This window comes from Otolemur garnettii, unplaced genomic scaffold, assembly GCF_000181295.1.
Source record: "Otolemur garnettii isolate 467f Iridium unplaced genomic scaffold, OtoGar3 scaffold00007, whole genome shotgun sequence".
Lineage (NCBI taxonomy): Eukaryota > Metazoa > Chordata > Mammalia > Primates > Galagidae > Otolemur > Otolemur garnettii.
Window position 1 is genome coordinate 40,077,936 of NW_003852402.1, and position 6,621 is coordinate 40,084,556.

Genomic DNA, 6,621 nt, shown 5'->3' on the forward strand with positions numbered 1-6,621 from the left:
GTCTAATCTGTATAATTTTCTAATCATAGAAATGTTCTTCCCCTAACACTCTAAAGAATACTTAATCTTTGTAAGTGCAAGAAAAGTTTTGTAAATAATTTTGACATCTCAGCGATGATTTCAATACTGCAAATTCGACGGTCAATCTTTTTGTCACAAGCAATAATAATTTCCCAAAGTCAAACATTTGTGGAGTTGATTTATTTTACATATTAAAGCTATTAAATAGTTTTAATGAAAAATTCATTATACTACTATTTCTGTTCTAATAAAGTTGCAGAATAGCAAGCCTAAAAATCTACTTTAAAATTCAACAAAGAGTCAAGTGTTGTACTAGCCTTATATTAATTCTGTAACTTTGGGAAGGTTATTTAATCTCACAGAGCTCCAATTTCCTCATCTTCACAACAGGAATAGTAATTATTATTATCTCATAGTGTTTTTATTAGAAGATTAAATTCATTAATTCAAGGACTCAGTCTAGAGCACAACAAGGGCTCACTAAATGTTAGCTTCTATTATTAGTTGTTATAGTAAAATGCTTTTTAATCATTTTTAAGGTATCTCTCCAGTAAGTTACAGATATTAATCAGTCCCAATTTACTAGAAGAGTCTAAGTCACAGTTATAAAGTCGGGACATCTAAAAACATGTAGCATATTTTACACAGGGCGTCACACATGAACTTTACAGACACCCTATGCTTTAATCCTGTATCCTGAATGACTCAAAATGTAGGATACTCTTTTAAAAACTGAGGTAAATTTTCAAGAGAAAATTATATATAAATATTTTCCCAATTTAAATGACTTTTCTCATCCTATATAACCATTCTCCTCATGTAAAAGGAAAACTTGACCTGAAAATAATGTTTCTATTTCTAAAGTCTTAGACACAAATTATTTCATGTTTTAGACTTTTATTGCCTTAGTAAATTCATCAGTCATATAGTTTTAAAAACGTACTGCCAAACTATTTTATATAAAATTACAAGTACAATCTTAAAGTACTTAGAACACAGAATTCCCATCATTGATATTCACAAAGAATTTTTTTAAGGCAAATTCCAAGTGCAAAAGCAATGGCACCTCTTCTGAAGTTCTACAATTAGTTTCAGGTTTTAGATGTTAAAATACTTATATCTTTGTGTTTGAAGATGCAAAAGTTAATCAACTACTAAAGGTGAAAATGTTGCAAGAAAAAGAATGTCTTTGTTCCACATTTTTCATAACCACCTTGCTTATGCTAGTTATAGTCTCAATTTAAGACTACTTTGCATTTGGTCCTTTGTTGTAGTATTCATATTACAGCATTTAAAATAAAGATATTAATGCAGAGGCTGCCTCCCACAATTATCAAAAATCATCTTCCATAAAAAAGCAACTGGCATAATTGCAGATAGTCAATAATTGCTGTTTGTGATTAAAGTGATTCAATCAAATTACAAAATTATTATTTAATCAAAATATACAATTAACACAGGAGAAGATGTTCAATAGATAAGGATCCTGGAACCTGGAAGTGAAATCGGAAGTTATCAGAAGAACCCCTATTTACTGAGGACGCCCTCTGTGCAAGGCACTGGGCAGGCTCTTTCACAGTCTATCTCATTTTAAACTTGTCCAAAACCCAGTGACTCTGGGAAAACAATTAATAAAACATTTGTCAAGATGGTTGGAAATAAGATTAAAATACAGAAAAGCAAAGGAACATGTAAACAAAGAAATATTCCATTTATATTAGTGATGAGTTTACTAAATACCTAGAAATAAATTTAACAAGACAGAATTATAGGAAGAAACCACCAAAATATTTTTGAAAAATATGAAATATCTGAACAATTACAAATTCATTTTATATTCTGAGAAGGAAAAACTTATCATAAAAAATGATAAAACCAATAGTAATCTGGAGTCATTGTGATGAGAGGCACAAAACTTGTAGCCTCCCTATAAATAAATTCCCTACATGTAAAGAAGAAGAAAAAATTATAAAATGTATGTGATGGATGTATGGTTGATCACTGTATAATTATTTTAACTGTTGTATATGTTTAAAAAATGCCTAATAAAATATTAGAAAATTTTTAAAATGCTAAAAACAAATTTGATGCAACTTCACCTAGCATTCCATCAATACATTTTTTCCAACAGAATGAGTCTATTTTAACATTGGTACCAATAAGAAGTTAAAATGATAAAGGAAAAAATTAGCTAGCCATAGCCAAAAACTGGAGCACAAGATTGAAATATTTCTTGATTTTGAATTTGGTATTTATGAGAAGAACTACCTAGCACTTTAAAAATAACCTCACCACTAACAATTATTTACTATTACCAAAATCAATACTAACACAAAATATCATTTTTGAATTTAAAATGACTTAATTTTTCCCTTGAATTTCTCACATCAATTATTTCATATTTGGAAAATGTCTTAAAATCTTGTATATTTTATTTCTGGCAAAATTGTCAAAACAATATGCTTTTCATTGATAAACATCTTTATGATCTCATCAGAATTCTCTTTTTAAGGAAAAAATGCCTATTTTTAACTATCACTTTAATTCCTTCATCATGAACAATACTTGATACACAACAACTACCAATTAACTTCAGAAAAAGAATATTAAAGAATATTATTCCACATTGGGTATACACTAGCTTTAATGCATGAGTTTAATAGCCTCATGTCTATAATGGGGATTAATCTTTAGAACACTTTATTTTGATTAAGTGAAAAATATAGCCAAATATTTACAGATTCTTAAAAGCATTATAATTGCAATCTGACTTAACATACTAAGTGGAGATAGCAACTCAACATATATCTCCTAGGACTATGATGAGAACATAGTAAGATGATACTTATAATGAATTTAATGTGCATAGGATATATCAAATATAAAGTGCATAGCATATTATTTCAAAAAAATTAATAAAATTCACCTAATAACTTTTCTTTACTTCTCTCTGAATGTGAAACTGTAAATCAAAATTGCAGATATAGGCCCAGCATGGTGGCCCACCTCTGTAATCCTAGCACTCTGGGAGGCTGAAGGAGGTGGGTTGTCTAAGCTCGGGAGTTCGAGATGAGCCTGAGCAAGAGTGAGACCCTGTCTCAAAAAAAAAAATAGCTGGACGTCGCACTGAGCTCTTGCAATCCCAGCTATTTGGGAGGCTGAGGCAAGAAGACTGCTTGATGCCAAAAGTTTGAGGGTGCTGTGAGCTATGACACCAGGGTACTCAACCATAGACACAGAATGAGACTCTGCCTTAAAAAAAATAAAAATAAAAAATAACCCAAAACAAACAAGCAAACAAAAAATTGCAGATATCCTGAAAAATAGCTTTGTTCAAATTAGTATCATTATACAAAAGGGAAGACCAGTTGTGATGACAACTAACATTTCTAGGCACTTACTAGACACAATGGTAAAGATCACAAGACATGTTTTTTCTAAGAAATTGTCAATATATAATTATTCAAAAATATTTATACATGCCTAATTCAAAACCACTAAGGAGCACGTAACAACTCACCTGTCAGAAGAAAAAAAAAAGAGAAAAAAATCAACATACATACTGATTTATAAAATAGAGAAAAAAACCATACTATACTGTTCTCATAAGTCTCATTATTGCTAGTCTGTGGGACAGACATCAGAATGTTTCCACTGACATATCTGGGGAAGATAATGGAGATTACAGACATTTGACAGTGATTATCATGAATATATTGATAGTAGACTATTACTAACTTTTTTTTTTTTTACAGAGAACATCAAAAGCATGCTTTAATTTTTCTCACATTCACTTGGGAAAAACACAAAGTTATTATGATTTTCCTAGATAAATGTGGACCAGTAAGGTTAATTTTCCAAATTGTGCCTCCAAATGGAATGAGGAGGACATAAAACAACATTCTTCATTCTCCACCTTGCTTCACTCCTTCCACAAAACTCTGCCTCTCTGTACATTCCACCCATTACCTGGTTTAGGACTAGAAATGGAAACAGGTACTACTGAGGTCTTATACCTCCACAGAGCCAGGTGACACTGGGTGTTTAGCCAATCAGAACCTCCCGGTGCTTTAGAAGAATGGAGCCAGCCCTGGTACACGACTAACTAGTCCTGCAGCATTAGACACCTTCCTTGAGCCCTCTGCACCTCAGGGTCACCCCCTTCTATAAAGGTCACACCCCTCTATAGCAGGTCAAAAATGGTTGCTGAAAATTTAGTAAGGCTCTATGGTTCTGACATCCCTGTGAAGGAATGGTAAACAGTAAGAACCCACGCAACGTCAGTATCACTTCTACACTGAGAGAATCTGGTGTCACCAGTCTCAGCCTTTGTAGACAGTGAGTTTAGAATCTGAACTTGGATCTCTGACTCCAAGGTCAGTGATGTCTCTTCTAGAGCAAGCTGGTCAGGCACAGTTTCAGACACTCTACTAATGATATCTAAGCTCTTCTTTCCAGAAAAATTAACAGAATGCCAAATTTGCTTTGCGAGATATTTTATATATCAAGCAACACTGATTTAATTGCTATGTAATGGCCTTTGTTTCTTTCTTTTTTTTTTCCATGATGGATTTGTTCCTTGAAGCAGCCCCTTGCCAAATGGTACCGGGTGTCTTGAAAGAGTTAAGGCAGCTTGTACATTTGCATAATTTACAACCAGGGAGTAGCTGAGTGACTGGGAGAATCTAGTTCAGTAGGCCATTAAGAAATTCATTACAATTTATTCACTCCTTGTGCTATTCCTGGTTATGTCCAGAACCTAAAAAACATCAAAAATATATTTCTAAAGAAAAGTAGACAATAAGATAAAACTGACATGCTTATATGTGCAACCATAACTCTTAAATCACCCCATTGTAGGGGCTTTTTCCTAAAACACAGAAACTTATTCATATATTCACATTAGGCAGTTAATTGAACAGAATAGAAGTTGCTATGGAAACAGTGTGGTATGCCCTAGTACTTACTGAGGAAATGAACGCTACTAATTATCACCAAACGTATGATATTTCTGCTTTTGTGCTCTATAGCTTTTAATGTACAATCTGTTTAATGAGCAGTAAGTTTTCACCCAGTACACAGAGGGCAAAAGAGGTCTAAAAATAGCTGATTAAATCCTCAGGTGCGAATCTGCACATTGTATTGAAGTAAAGCAAAAAAGACTTCTTTCTCTCTCCTACCTCATAAGACTTGTCTTTCTCCCATCTAGCTTAGCAAGAATGGGAGAATTTCTTATATTCAAAATTTTAAATATAAGCAGCTAAGATAATAGACAAAATGCTACCAAAAAAAAAAAAAGTCCTGTTCTTTCCTCATTTCTTTAAAATATTTCACAAAGCCAATTAAAATAAAGAGGAATGTATGGTGGGCTGGCCATGGGCAGGGTACTGGGAGGAATGGAGGCTGGCCTGAAGGGACAGGACTTATTCTGTCACAAAGTGAACCCTTTTAGATTCCATTAAAGAGTTATATATATATAAAAAAAAAAGCATAGAAGCACATTGAAAGCATAGAAGACAAGCAGATTAAACTGGAAACTGAAACAAACAACCTTCAGCCTTAAAGGTGCTGCAACTGCTGGCTGAGCGAGATGCTGTTATCTTTGAAAAGCGGTTATTCACCCGGATGTAGGCATGGTCTGAACTCACCTGTAAGATGTATGGACACTGAGTTCGGAGCTCCCTCACCTAAGAGAGCAGAATCTGCAAATGTGTGGCCTGCTGTTCACACTCCTGCCCCCTAGCCTTTCAGAAAGAGAATCTGGCTACAGTTCTGTAGTCTTCTACCCCAGTCAGTTGAGTCCTTGAGTCCTGAATCCATTATCTAGATCCTGATAGCTGTTTTTCTCTCTCCTGGCTTCCACGGCCTGCGGTGCTAACCTACAGGACCGTCTTCAAAACCACATCTGCAACCATTGCTGCTGGAATCTTCCCAGCACAGACTCCCTTAAAACAGCCTTGGTTTTGCCATGATAGAAATTTTGAAGCCTCTGGTCTTAGTAGTAGTGTCCGTAATGATACCCTGTCATGGACCCATCATTGACAGGAAGAAGGAAAGAAGTTCATTTTTCTATCTTCTCCCAAGCCTCCTTTGTTCCTGTTTTCAAAATGCTGGCACTCTCAGCAAATCCAAAAGGCAGACGTAACAAACAGAATGTCTCTTTAATGAGAAGGGAGAGACTTAACAAATGAACAGAAGCTTGTATATATTTATACAAACTTACATATTTAAGAAACAGAATGCATCATGACAGTAATACACGACGTAACGACACAAAAACATGACTCTTGGAAAAGAAGGTTGGTACCGCACTGCAGAAAACATTTAAGGTTCTGGACTTTATTCTAGGGAAAAATTAGAGTAAAAAGTATGGTAATACTCTCAGCCAAGAAAGAGATAAAAAAACCAGACACAAAAGAACCGTATAACCTGCAACTTTACAAGTGAAATTTTCAAGTTCTGATCATAATGCACAATAAATAATAGAGACTGGATAAACTTTCCTGGATTATCATGATGTCGCCAGGTCAGCTTCAAAATGTCAAACTAAAGGCCACTTACCACAATTATACTTTAAAAGTCACATTATTTCCTGCTCCG

General features: G+C 34.2%; 1 pseudogene; it reads left to right on the forward strand.

Moving 5' to 3' along the window:
• Window positions 1-1,866: 1,866 nt before the first annotated feature.
• Window positions 1,867-1,971, forward strand: LOC111723065 (annotated as a pseudogene).
• The last annotated feature ends 4,650 nt before the right edge of the window (window positions 1,972-6,621 follow it).